Source organism: Pseudorca crassidens, chromosome 4, assembly GCF_039906515.1.
Source record: "Pseudorca crassidens isolate mPseCra1 chromosome 4, mPseCra1.hap1, whole genome shotgun sequence".
NCBI lineage: Eukaryota > Metazoa > Chordata > Mammalia > Artiodactyla > Delphinidae > Pseudorca > Pseudorca crassidens.
In genome coordinates this window covers 34810043-34825332 of record NC_090299.1, presented here as the reverse complement: position 1 = coordinate 34825332, position 15290 = coordinate 34810043, and the positions used below count along the sequence as shown (strand labels likewise).

Here is a 15290-nt window from a genome sequence, read left to right as displayed (position 1 = left end):
AGCTGCTGAGCCTGCGCGTCCGGAGCCTGTTGCTCCGCAACGGGAGAGGCCACAACAATGAGAGGCCCAAGTACCGCAAAAAAAAAAAAAAAAAAGGACAACCTGGAAGAAATGGACACATTCTTAGAAAAGCACAACCATCAGAGACTGAACCAGGAAGAAATAAAAAATATAAACAGACAAATTATAAGCACTGAAATTGAAACTGTGATTAAAAATCTTCCAACAAACAAAAGCCCAGGACCAAATGGCTTCACAGGCAAATTCTATCAAACATTAAGAGAAGAGCTAACATCTATGCTTCTCAAACTCTTTCAAAATATACCAGAGAGAGGAACACTCCCAAACTCATTCTGTGAGGCCACCATCACCCTGATACCAAAACCAGGCAAAGATGTCACAAAAAAAGAAAACTACAGACCAATATCACTGATGAACATAGATGCAAAAATCCTCAACAAAATACTAGCAAAGAGAATCCAACAGCACATTAAAAGGATTATACACCATGATCAAGTGGGGTTTATCCCAAGAATGCAAGTATTCTATAGTATACACAAATCAATCAATGTGATACACCATATTAACAAATTAAAGAATAAAAACCATATGATCATCTCAATAGATGCAGAAAAACCTTTTGACAAAATTCAACATCGATTTATGATAAAAATCCTCCAGAAAGTAGGCATAGAGGGAACTTAACTCAACATAATAAAGGCCATAAATGACAAACCCACAGTCAACATCATTCTCAACGGTGAAAAACTGAAACCATTTCCACTAAGATCAGGGAAAAGACAAGGTTGCCCACTTTCACCATAGTTTCGGAAGTTTCAGCCACAGGAATCAGAGAAGAAAAAGAAATAAAAGCAATCTAAACTGGAAAAGAAGAATTAAAAAATTAAAACTGTCACTGTTTGCAGATGACGTGATACCATACATAGAGAATCCTAAATATGCTACCAGAATACTACAAGAGCTAATCAATGAATCTGGTAAAGTAGCAGGGTACAGAATTAATGCGCAGAAATCTCTTGCATTCCTATACACTAATGATGAAAAATCTGAAAGCGGCATTAAGGAAACACTCCCATTTACCATTGCAATGAAGAGAATAAAATACCTAGTAATAAACCTACCTAAGAAGACAAAAGACCTATATGCAGAAAACTATAAGAGACTGATAAAAGAAATTAAAGATGATACAAACAGTTGGAGAGATATACCATGTTTTTGGATTGGAAGAATCAACATTGTGAAAATGACTATACTACCCAAAGCAATCTACAGATTCAACGCAATTCCTATCAAATTACCAATGGCATTTTTCACAGAACTAGAACAAAAATTTCACAATTTTGTATGGAAACACAAAAGACCCCGAATAGCCAAAGCAATCTTGAGAAAGAATAATGGAGCTGGAGGAATCATGCTCCCTGACTTCACACTAAAGTACAAAGCTACAGTAATCAAGACAGTATGGTACTGGCATAAAAACAGAAATATTGATCAATGTAACAGGATAGAAAGCCCAGAGATAAACTCATGCACATATGGTCACCTTATCTTTGATAAACGAAGCAAGAATATACAATGCAGAAAAGTCAGCCTCTTCAATAAATGGTGCTGGGAAAACTGAACAGCTACATGTAAAAGAATGAAATTAGAACACTCCCTAACACCATACACAAAAATAAATTCAAAATGAATTAAAAACCTAAATGTAAGGCCAGACACTATAAAACTCTTAGAGGAAAACATAGGCAGAACACTCTATGACATAAATCACAGCAAGATCCTTTTTGACACACCTTCTAGAGAAAGGGAAATAAAAACAAAAATATACAAATGGGAAATAAAATAAATGGGAAATAAAAACAAAAATAAACAAACTAATGAAACTTAAAAGCTTTTGCACAGTAAAGGAAACCATAAACAAGATGAAAATACAACCCTCAGAATGGGACAAAATATTTGCAAACGAAACAACTGACAAAGGATTGATCTCCAAAATATACAAGCAGCTCATGCAGCTGAAATATCAAAAAAAAAAAAAAAAAAAATCCAATCCGAAAATGGGTAGAAGACCTAAATAGACCTTTCTCCAAAGAAGATATACAGATTGCCAACAAACACAGGAAAGAATCCTCAACATTACTAATCATTAGAAAAATGGAAATCAAAACTACAAGGAGGTCTCACCTCACACAGGTCAGAATGGCCATCATTAAAAAATGTACAAACAATAAATGCTGGAGAGGGTGTGGTGAAAAGGGAACACTCTTGCACTGTTGGTGGGGACGTAAGTTGATACAGCCACTATGGAGTACAGTATGGAGGTTCCTTAAAAAACTAAAAAGTGAACTACCATACAACCCAGCAATCTCATGACTGGGCATATAACCTGAGAAAACCATAACTCAAAAAGAGTCATATATCACAATGTTCACTGCAGCACTATTTACAATAGACAGGACATGGGAGTAACCTAAGTGTCCAACGACAGATGAATGAATTAAGAAGATGTGGCACTTATATACAATGGAATATTACTAAGGTATAAAAATAAATGAAATTGAGTTATTTTTATTGAAGTGGATTAACCTAGAGACTGTCTTACTGAGAGAAGTAAGTCTGAAAGAGAAAAACAAATACTGTATGCTAACACATATATATGGAATCTAAAAAAAGATTCTGATGAACCGAGGAGCAGGACAGGAATAAATATGCAGACATGTAGAGTGGACTTGAGGACAGGGGGCTGGGGAAGGGTAAGTTGGGATGAAGTGAGAGACTGACATGGACATATATACACTACCAAATGTAAAATAGATAGCAGCCACATAGCACAGGAGGATCCGTTTGGTGCTTTGTGTCCATCTAGAGGGGTGGGATAGGGAGGGTGGGAGGGAGGGAGATGCAAGAGGGAAGAGATATGGGAACATATGTATATGTATAACTGATTCACTTTGTTATAAAGCAGAAACTAACATGCCATTTTAAAGCAATTATACTCCAATAAAGATGTTTAAAAAAAAAGAGCATTCTACCTACGTTTTCCTCTAAGAGTTTTATAGTTTCTCGTCTTACATTTAGGTCTTTAATTCATTTTGAATTTATTTTTGTGTATACTGTTAGGGAGTGTTCTAGTTTCATTCTTTTACATGAAGCTGTCCAGTTTTCCCAGCACCACTTATTGAGGAGACTGTCTTTTCTCCATTGTATATCCTTGCCTCCTTTGTCATAGATTAGTTGACCATAGCTGAGTGGGTTTATCTCTGGGTTTTCTATCCTGTTCCATTGATGTATATTTCTGTTTTTGTGCCAGTACCATATTGTCTTTATTACTGTAGCTTTGTAGTATAGTCGGAAGTCAGGGAGTCTGATACTTCCAGCTCAGTATTTTTCCCTTAAGATTGCTTTGGCTATTTGGGGTCTTTTGAGCCTCCACACAAATTTTAAAATCTTTTGTTCTACTTCTGTGAAAAATGCTATCGGTAATTTGATAGGGATTGCATTGAATATGTAGATTGCTTTGGGTAGTGTAGTCATTTTCACAATATTGATTCTTCCAATCTAAAAACATGGTATATCTCTCCATCTGTTTGTTTCATCTTTGATTTCTTTCATCTGTGTCTTATAGTTTTCTGCATACAGGTGTTTTGTCTCTTTAGGTAAGTTTATTCCTAAGTATTTTATTCTTTCCATTGCAATGGTGAATGGGATTGTTTCCTTATTTTCTCTTTCTGATCTTTCATAGTTAGTGTATAGGAATGCAAGAGATTTCTGTGCATTAATTTTGTATCCTGCTACTTTACCAAATTCATTGATTCATTGATTCATTGATTCACCAGTAGTTTTCTGGTGGCATCTTTAGGATTCTCTATGTATAGTATCATATCATCCACAAACTGAGACAGTTTTAGCTCTTCTTTTCCAGTTTGTAGTTCTTTTATTTCTTTTTCTTCTGCGATTGCTGTGGCTAGGACTTCCAAAAATATGTTGAATAATACTGGCGAGAGTGGACATCCTTGTCTTGTTCCTGATCTTAGAGGAAATGCTTTCAGTTTTTCACCATTGAGAATGATGTTTGTTGTTGGTTTGTTGCATATGGTCTTTATTATGTTGAGATACGTTCCCACTATGCCCACATTCTGGAGAGTTTTTATCATAAATGGGTGTTGAATTTTGTCAAAACTTTTTATGCATCTATTGAGATGGTCATATGGTTTTTCTTCTTCAATTTGTTAATGGATGTATCACATTGATTGATTTGCATATATTGAAGAATCCCTGCATCCCTGGGATAAATCCCACTTGATCATGGTGTAGTATCCTTTTAATATGTTCTTGGATTCTGTTTGCTAGTGTTATGTAGAGGATTTTTACATCTTTATTCATCACTGATATTGGTCTGTAATTTTCTTTTTTCATAGTATCTTTGTCTGGCTTTGTTTTCAGGGTGATGGTGGCCTTGTAGAATGTGTTTGGGAGTGGCCCTCCCTCTGCAGTTTTTTGGAAGAGTTTGAGAAGGATAGGTGTTAGCTCTTCTCTAAATGTTTGATAGAACTCACCTGTGAAGCCATCTGATCCTGGACTTTTGTTTGTTGAAAGATTTTTAATTATAGTTTCAATTTCATTACTTGTGATTGGTCTGCTCATATTTTCTCTTTCTTCCTGCTTCAGTCTTGGAAGGTTATACCTTTATAAGAATTTGTCCATTTCTTCCAGGTTGTCCATTGTATTGGCCTAGAGTTTCTTGTAGTAGTCTCTTATAATGCTTTGTATTTCTGCATTGTCTGTTGTAACTTCTCTTCTTTCATTTCTAATTCTACTGATTTGAGTCCTCTCTCTCTTTTTCTTGATGGGTCTTGCTAAATGTTTATCAATTTTGTTTATCTTGTCAAAGAACAAGGTTTTAGTTTTATTGATCTTTATTATTGTTTTCTTTGTTTCTATTTCATTTTTTTTCTGCTCTGATCTTTATGATTTATTTCCTCCTACTAACTTTGGGTTTTCTTTGTTCTTCTTTCTCTAGTTTCTTTAGTTGTAAGGTTAGATTGTTTATTTGAGATTTTTCTTGTTTCTTGAGTTACAATTGTATTGCTATAAACTTCCCTCTTAGAACTGCTTTTGCTGCATCCTGTAGCTTTTGGATTGTCGTGTTTTTGTTGTCATTTGTCTCTAGATATTTTCTGATTTCCTCTTTGATTTCTTCAGTGATCTCTTGGTTATTTAGTAATGTATTGTTTAGCCTCCATCTGTTTGTGTTTTTTACATTTTTTCCTGTAATTTATTTCTAATCTCATAGTGTTGTGGTCAGAAAAGATACTTGATATGATTTCAATTTTCTTAAATTTACCAAGGCTTGTGTTGTGACCCAGGATGTGATCTATCCTGGAGAATGTGCCATGTACACTTGAGAAGAAAGTGTAGCTGTTTTCTATAAATATCAATTAAATATATCTGGTCTATTATGTCCTTTAAAACTTGGGTTTCCTAATTAATTTTCTGTCTGGATGATCTTTCCATTGGTGTAAGTGAGGTGTTAAAGTTCCCCACTATTACTGTGTTACTGGTGATTTCCTCTTTTATATCTCTTAGCATTTGCCTTAGGTATTGTGGTGCTCCTATATTGGGTGCATAAATATTTACAATTGTCATATCTTCTTCTTGGATTGTTCCCTTGATCATTATGTCGTGTCCTTCCTTGTCTCTTGTAACTTTCTTTATTTTAAAGTCTATTTTATTTGATACAAGTATTGCTACTCCAGCTTTCTTTTGATTTCCATTTGCATGGAATATCTTTTTCCATCCCCTCACTTTCAGTCTGTATGTATCCCTACGTCTGAAGTGGGTCTCTTGTAGCTAGCATATGTTTGGGTCTTGTTTTTGTATCCATTCAGCCAGTCTATGTCTTTTGGTTGGAGCATTTAATCCATTTACATTTAAGGTAATTATCGATATGTGTATTCACATTACAATTTTCTTAATTGTTTTGTTTTTGTTTTGTAGGTCCTTTTCCTCTCTTGTGTTTCCCAGTTAGGGAAGTTCCTTTAACATTTGTTGTAGAGCTGGTTTGATGGTGATGAATTCTCTTAGCTTTTGCTTGTCTTTAAAGCTTTTGCTTTCTCCATCCAATCTGAATGACATCCTCGCCAGGTAGAGTAATCTTGGTTGCAGGTTCTTCCTTTTCATCACTTTAAATATATCATGCCACTCCCTTCTGGCTTGTAGTGTTTCTGCTGAGAAATCAGCTGTTAACATTATGGGGATTCCCTAGTATGTTATTTTTCATTTTTTCCTTGTTGCTTTTAGTTATTTTTCTTTGTTTTTAATTTTTGTCAGTTTGAATACTATGTGTCTTGGCATGTTTATCCTTGGATATGCTGCCTGGGACTCTCTGCACTTCCTAGACCTGGGTGGTTATTTCCTTTCCCATGTTAGGGAAGTTTTTGACTCTAATCTCTCCAAATATTTTCTTGGATTCTTTCTCTCTCTCTTTTCCTTCTGGAACCCCTATAATGTGAATGTTGGTGCATTTAATGTTGTCCCAGAGGTCTCTTAGGCTATCTTCATTTCTTTCATTCTTTTTTCTTTATTCTGCTCTACAGCAGTGAATTGCACCATTCTATCTTCCAGGTCACTTATCTGCTCTTCTGCCTCAGTTATTCTGGTACTGATTCCTTCCAGAGTATTTTTCCTTTCAGTCATTGTATTGTTCATCTCTGTTTTTTAGTTCTTCTAGGTGTTTGTTCTTAAATTCTTCTAGGTCGTTGTTAAACATTTTTTGCATCTTCTTGGTTTTTGTCTCCATTCTTTTTCCAAGGTCCTGGATCATCCACTTTCATTATTCTGAATTCTTTTTCTGGAAGGTTGCCTATTTCTACTTCATTAGTTGTTTTTCTGTAGTTTTGTCTTGTTCCTTCTTCTGGTACATTGTCCTCTGCCTTTTCATTTTGTTTATCTTTCTGTGAATGTGGTTTTCATTCCACAGGCTGTAGGATTATAGTTCTTCTTGCTTCTGCTGTCTGCTCTCTGGTCTAACCAATTGTTCTTAAATCAAGATGAGGTTGCTCAGAAGACAATATCCCTGAAGAAATAGAAGAAGCAAAAGCTTATGTTCTGGGAATAAATTCAGCATAAAATGAATGAAAATCAAAGTTTAAAAAATTATTTTAGTTGGAAACTTTTAAATTGTTATTTTATTTTAGTTGTGTGTTACTGAAATATAATATATTTAATACCTTTCGGCATCACTTCTACCCAATGGTTTTGTAGTTTTTTGATAATGGCATAATAACCTGGGTATTGATTTCTGGATTTCTTTGGTATCTAAAAACTGGGTGATTCCTGTAAGATTGCCGGTGAACCTAAGGGAACACACAATTGATATTTGGTAGAGGAGAGAGCGTTAAGTAACTCTGGCTGATATCACATCAGCATTTTGACCAGTGAAATGACACCACATCCCACACAGTTGTATTGATCATTTTTCCTCTCCTGGTGTGGACATTGTTTTCAACTTTGAAGTCTTATGGTGCTATGTTGGAGTTTAAAAATTTAAAAAGTTAATATTAATAATTTCATAATCTACTTCTATATTTTTGGTCAGATACTATCATGAGACAAAAGACTGATGCATCTTCTCTATTAAAGATGCTATATTCATCCCCATACGTATTAGTAGAACTCCTGCTTCTTCAGTGAAATGGTTAAGGTATATTGAGGAGATGGATACAAAGTTAAATTGTCTATGTCAAAGTTTCAGTGATGGGAGTTTAGTCATTAGTGCTCTCTAGTGAAGCAGGAATCTTGTGCTTACATCTTCAGACGTCTCTTAGAAAGCTGTGCTTCCAGCAAGTCTTTTACATTACTCAGCATGGCCTGATGCTTACCATCTTTATAGGATGTATATGATGCTGAATGTGGTGATCATAAGGTGTTGGCTGTGAGTTTTTAATCATCCTGGACTGGTGTGAAATTAGATCATTTTTATCTAACTTGTTTTGGATGTGATGTTTTATTCTGTTACTTTGTTGAGGGTCATGCATATACACATTCACTTTTCATGCTCTAGGAAACATTAAAACAATATAACTTTAGCACCAGACCCTATTGTTTTAGCATCCTGGATACTCTCCTTTTATTACTCTTAAATTAGATATATTCTAAATTTATTAAATTAATTATTCTAAATTTATTAAATCATAGACATTTATTACTTAAATGATAAATAAGTAAAAATTATAGGAGACAAGAAAGAATAATGTCTGAGTCCAAATCAATTAAATTACTTTGCCAACATTATGTTTCTTAGATTAATCTGAGTCTGAATTGAGAAAAAAAATCAAAATCCTTTCTGGAAAAATTTATCTGGAATAATACCTTTCGTACTAACTTAACCAAAGTGCTCAGATTATTCCAAATTGACTTCAATGGGAATACTTCAAATTTCAGCACTTTGGTGAAAAATTCAAATAAATGGTATGAAGACAAATATATAGGTTTGCCTTTTGAAATGTAAAAACATTTTTATGTGGAAGAATCCTGGTAGAACAAGTTAAATTTTGGAAAATTTTGATCATTTACACATTATAAAGCCAATTGATGAATTTTCATTTATTGAACAAATTATGATGCCTAAATTTTCAACCCAGTATGGTAGACAATAGTGCCTCTCTAGCTCTATATCTATATCATTTATATCTATATCTATCAGTATGAAAAATGAAATTAATGAATAAGAGTGCAAGAAACTCTGAACTGGTTCAAAATATATATAGATAGAAACATGGATAGATAGATAGATAGACAGGTAAATACATAGATAGATGGATAATACATAGATAGATACATACATACATATATACATACATATAAATTTTGAACCAGTTCAGAGTTTCTTACACTCTCATTCATTACCTTTATTTTCTGTATTGCTATTGTTAATAGAGCTTCTAATAACAGCTCTTACCTCTTAGTGCAACAGTGCAACCCTGCAGCTCCATCATTTTACTCACCAGCGCCTTTTTCCTATCACAAGGGTGCTACTGCAGTCCTTCCTTTTGGGCAAAGAAATGCATTCTATAGAACGTAGCTTATGAAATAGAAAGCAATTGTGTGCAGTGAATTTGAAAGACAGGCAGAGGTTTAAGAGGAATAAAAAGTTGATGGGTGGACAACTAAGATAAAGAGGAAGAGGTGGAGGTGATGCTTGGGTTGGACCTTTCAAAAGACAAAAGCCAGCACTGGGGAGGAGAGGGCAGGGGAATGGAATGTAGCCTGATTACAGTGGAACAGGAAAGGGCTGTTTAAAGGAATACTGTACCACCAGCAGGATATAACCTAAAAAAATTGGTTTCCCTCCCACATCAGCTGACAAAACCAAGTATCCTGGACCTTGGACATCTAGTGCTCTCTACTTTTTAACAACCTTCACACCAAAGTACTTCTGCTGTTTGAATAATAATCTCCATCTAAAGGTCAGCTTCACTGTATAAATAGCATGCATGCAAGAGCAGTTCCTGCAGTACTACATTCATAATGATAGTATGGATAGGGTACTTTGCCAACTATCATGTTTTATTTTATTAACACAGTCTAAACCTCAACTCAAAATATCCCATTCTGTTGTTTCTATAGTTTTTAGGCCATGTAATTCACCTTACCCACATCTGCAATTTTACTATAAATAATTATCTATAGGAACATGGTTCAGACAAGCTGTCAGATCACACTAAAAACTAGTATGAACTCTTGGAGAGCTCTTCTTAGCAAGATATTTTCTTGATCTCTAGCTTATTCAGCCGTATTAGAAACCCTGATGATAGAAAACTCCATGGCTTTCACCTACAACTCTTGCCGCTGGAAAGATGTTTTCCCAGTGCTCTAAGTAGGACAGGCAGGATCCTGAGCTCCATGTGGAGCCCTTTGCCTAACATTTATGAGCATCAAATTTTATCCTAGAAAGAGTATCCTAAACGGGAAAAGTTTACATCTTGTTACAAAAAGAATTTGACAAGGTTTTATACACCTTAGGTATTATGAATCATCGCAGCCAATGCTGGGGCAGATTCCTCTAGAACGTAGTGAACTATATTTATCCAACAAGTGCAGCTGGGACCTGGCTGCAGTTCTGAGCGCTATCCCTGACTCAATGTTTACTTCCACAACTGCCTCCTGATGACCAGGAGAGAAGTCATACTCTCAGAAGCAGACTGGTATCTTTAAAAATCCACAGGACAATAAAAATGCTGTGGAACATCAAAAATGTGCTAGGATGAAAAGAATGATACCGAGAACCCTATCTGCTGATAATTATTTTCTTCTACAGCACTGATCTTGGTTTCCTCTTGTATTAAATGGTCCAGGAAAATTGCTTTAAAAAGACTCCTGGCAGCCTCTTCTTTCTGCCTACTCTGAAGTCTCCTTCTTGTGTCATGAAATGAGCTCCTTTGTCTGTGGCTCATCTTCTTATGTGGCACCACCCAGATTTCTGCTTCTGCCCTCTTCCCATATCATGGAGGATGTAAGAGTCCATTTTGGAAAGAGACTGTGGCAATTCAGGATATGTTGTTTGGAAAGATAAAAGATAGCAAGCACAACTGAAGTATGTAAAATGTAAGTTTGCTATTAAAATACATAATTAGATGATAGAAACTATAGTTGCTTATATTATACAAAAAAGCATTGGTGAACTTTTGATGATTTTACTACGGTTGTACGGTTGCTTCCTAAGTGAGAGTTGGTATAAAAATATGTATAAGTGTGGTATAAATACAAATTTAAAAATGCTTGAAATAGTAGCTATAAGATATATTGGCAGGATTTTGATAACAACCAGTAGTATATTGTTGTTAATATATTAGATATTCTGCTGTTGGCTAAACTCAGTAAAGTGGTAGAGCTACTGATATTGCTGTTTTCATTATGCAGAAATATCATAAGGATGTGGATACAGAGTATAAATAAGTATTTGGGACTGGAAGAGGAATAAAACAAATGTAAAGTTTGAGGGAAGTATAGCAAAATCACTTATGCTTCTGATGATTAAGTTCTACATGTACAAGAAACTGGGGTTTCGTTAGCCATGACATAATTCAGAAATTAGTATCTCTGTTCATACAAACAGAGCACTAATCTCAGCAATAGACCATATTCATGCAATTTGTTAAATGTATGAAGATGAGTGCTTGCCTGAGACTCAAATATAACAACAACAGTAATAGTAACAAAGATCCTACCATCACTTTTTTCCAATAATCTTTAAATACCTGATTAAAACATAATTTCACATTAACATACAACTGCAACGTTAATGTATTGGATTGGCCAAAATGTTCCATTGGTTTTTAAGTAAAACCAAAAGAAATATTTTTCATTTTCACCAAGAACTTTGTTGAAAAACATATTCACCATTTTGTTCTACTACCTTCTGCCATTTTTCAGGCAACTTCGTAATTCCATCTTCTAGAGGACTCCCAACCAATCCCACCATTACACAGCATCACCTTCTTTGGATGAAGACCTGCCTTTGGTGTAGTTGGTGGTGGCTCATTTCGCTTGTTCCACGATCTCTTCTGTTCCACATTATTATACAGTAACCAATTTTCATCGCCCATCATAATTTGTTTTAAAAACGGAACAGTTTTGTTACATTTCAATAGAGAATTGCATGTGGAAATACAGTCAAAAAAGGTTTTTTTCACTTAACTTATGTGGAACCCAAACATCAAAGCCATTAACATGACCAAGCTGGTGCAAATAATTTTCAACACTTGATTTGGATATTTTGAGTATGTCAGTTGTCTCCTGCGTGGTATAACGTTGATTGTTCTCAATTAATGTCTCGATTTGGTCACTATCAACTTCAACTGGTCTACCCGACCATGGAGCATCGTCCAGCGAGCAATCTCCAGCACAAAACTTCACAAACCACTTTTTTTGACACGTTTGATCTGTCACAGCACCTTCTCCATACACTGCATAAATTTTTTTTCTTTTTTGTGTTTCAGTTGTGTTTTTACCTTGCTTGAAATAATAAAGCATAATATGCTGAACATGTTGCTTTTGTCCTTCCCTCTTCAATATTAAAATGGCTACACAAAAATTCACCAATTTTGACAAGTTTTTTTTTTAATGCACACTGATATTACAGCTGTCACAATACAATCTAACAAAATTGTTTCAAATTAAGTTAAGAACAATTAAGAGCTACTAGAGCCATCTTATGGAAAAAAAACCAAACGAACTTTTTGTCCAACCCAATAGAAATGCTCCCAAACTCACTCTTTCCTGCCACAAGGTCGCAAAAGTCATTCTCTGATTTGAGGAAAAGCAGAATTAAACTGTAAGCAATTTCTAATGTTTCTGTGAACTGTGTAAACGTTATTGTGAAGGAAAAATTCCCAGAGATGAGGGTGTACCTAAGAAAAGAGATGCCCGATGAGGTTGGAGGCTCCAGATCCTGCAGGTAGGTTGGAAATAACAACACATGACAGAAGGATTCCCTAAAGAGAAAAGAGAGGCTGAAAGGAGGAAGAAGAGAAAAAGAAAGAATCCAGGAGATGTTGAATGCACTGGGGCATGCTGCCTAAGGGGACTGAGGGAGACAGTAGTATAAGTGAAGGGATCAAGGGGACAAGGGGCAAATTAAGTTAGTGGGAATAATCAATTGGCAGGGTTGAAGAATTACTGGAACAAGGGTACCAAAGTGTTGTTGGAAAGGATATTGAGGTTATCAAAGAGCTGAAATTACTGGTAATGACAGCAAATTGGCATGACCCTAAGACTGAGTGTCCCTTTAAATTTTGTGTTTGCCTCACCCTAGTCTCATCCTTGCTGAAATACTGAGATGGTCTAAACTAAGAAGACATTATTATTGGATAGAATAAATAATAAATTGAGATAAATTATTGAAATTTGAGAAAGAACATCCTGAGGAATAGCAGACAGTAAAAATGAGGGGTAGAAGGTGTGCTGTGATGATGTGGGACACTTCAAGAAGAAGAAAGGGAGACTTGTCTGAAAGTAGCCATAAGCACAAACTCCACCTTTGGACCCAGTGGGACGATTCCAGAAAAAGGAAGTATAGACCACAGAAAACAGAAACGTAGTAATGGTCCTCAGTGTTCACAAGACTGGAAACTGGCCCTTGAGCTCCCCTACCTCCATCTGTCTCAGCCTGATCTCTTTTTGTCTCAGCAATCTGCTTCCTGCTCTAGATTTCCCCGTTTGGCAAACCAATCACTCAGTTTCTCTGGCTCTCTACTGTTTCTCTTTATTCCCCAGCTGATGCCTTAATTTCCATTCTGGCCTACCACTTGTTTTGGAAAGTGCTTCTGGTCACTGACCTCTTTATATTGGCTCAGAAATCTGCTTTGTGGACATGCCTCAGTAGTCAGCCCTATGGGGTGTGTATTCACCCCACATTCATGGAATATACATCTCTCCTCATTTTCCTAAGCACTTATAACAAGTAAAACTAGCCAGTTTTAACAAAATGATCTTGATTTCAATCATAGCAGAAATTTATATAACTTGATCTACTGTCCAGTTTGTTTCATGGAATTTTACAATTGAGAAATGAAAATAGCAAAAAACTAAATTTCAACATCAGTTTCTCAAAAATAAAAATCACCAAAACCCTGATTCTCAATCTACCTCTTTAAAGATTCCTCCTAAAATTATATCCCTTTAACCTCCAGCCAAAGAAAGCACTCAAAATTTTATTTCTTGTAAAATAAATATTTATTGCAAATGGTGTTCCAATATCTGGTGTATGTGCTTTCAGTTTTGTTGTTGTTATTACCATTTTACACTTAGGAAAGTCTCACATTGCATATCATTAAGATGTATGATTTACAGTTAATTATAATGTTATTCTTTTACTACTGGACTTTTGATAAGAAACATATCTTCTCTATTATACACTTTTCAATGTACAGATTTATTTTCAGGATTAGGACCTTGCTCTATTGTTTGCTCACTTTGGTTTCTGTACAGTAGACTCTCTTAACCCACCTCAAGTTACCCAAACTGCTGGTAACAAGCACTCCATTCCTCTGTAAAAAGCACCCAGTGCTCTAGGCTGCCGGCCACACTCCTGTACCCTCGTGCACTCCTGTGTCCTCCAACTTAGTTGTAGTTTACCGAGTCAGTTGAGTTTGCCCAAAGTTATTTTATTCAGTTTCACTTGTTGTCATTTTAAAATTAAATAATTATGTAAGTCATTTAGGTGTGTGTGAAAAAAAAATAAACAGTAACAACAAACACCCCAATTTGTTTCTAGGAAAATTAAACTTAATGCTTTGAAAAGTCTTGAAGAAGTTAAATTATAAATTGTAGTTAAATTAGACGTGGACAGAAACAATCTGTAACGGTTTGACAAAGCTTATGTTTCCTAAAGACTTTACATTTAATTTCCACTTTAAAGACCTCACAACTGGAAATTATAAATGATATGTTATGAGCATCATTTATTCCAAAAAGCCATTTGAAGAACTAAATAAAGGCTTCGATCTATATGTAGAATTTGATGAAAAATGTGCCCTTATATACATTAAGTTAAAATAAACTTTAAAAATATGTGTTATACTTCATTACTCCCCATTTAAATTCATATTTTAAATTAACAAATTAACTAAAGTTTCCAGTAACAATCCATGGCATCTACTGTATGTTCCCCTGTATATTACAATCTTCCTGAAACCCAAATTCAAGTCTGGTTCACCTGATTCCAAACCCTTTGCTTTTAACTACTATGGTAACATTATTCAATTCTTGCCTAACTTTTCATACCTTAAAATACAAACAAAGGACAACGATAATAAAAAAGGCTTTAGTTTTAATACTCTCTAGCCAAAACCCAATTTTTCTCCTTTCCAAAGACAAGTTCCTCAAAAGAATGAACGATGATTTCTTCCTCCATTCACTCTTCAAGCTACAGCAGCCAAGAGTCTGGCAAAGGCCTGGGACTACTGTTGAGAAGTCCACCCATGACTCTTTCAATTACACTTTCCCAGTAGATTTTTTTCATCCCCATCTTATTTGATTGCAGTGCAGTATTTGGACTGTTAGCTGTTTGCTTTATCTGCAGATCATCTCCTTCCTTGGCAATTTCTCCTCCATCTTTTGTTTTTTCTCATTCTCTTTTGCAGGCCCACTCTTCTTATGCTTATTTTTGCAGGATTTGTCAATAGTTCTCTTATGTTCCTTTCCTTAATTTCTGATTATAAAAGTAAAATAAGGCCATTATAGAATATTAGATATTAAACATTACCTTG

The 15290-nt window shown here is 35.2% G+C and overlaps 2 long non-coding RNA genes across 2 annotated transcripts in view; both read left to right on the top strand.

The window, feature by feature from the left end:
- Positions 1 to 15290, top strand: part of LOC137223530 (uncharacterized) — a 180781-nt gene that overhangs the window by 35807 nt on the left and 129684 nt on the right. The gene's annotated exons all lie outside the window — the stretch shown is intronic.
- On the top strand, positions 10184 to 12065 carry LOC137223113 (uncharacterized). Its single transcript, XR_010942723.1, has 2 exons — positions 10184 to 10626; positions 11455 to 12065. It is a non-coding gene; the product is annotated as an uncharacterized lncRNA (long non-coding RNA).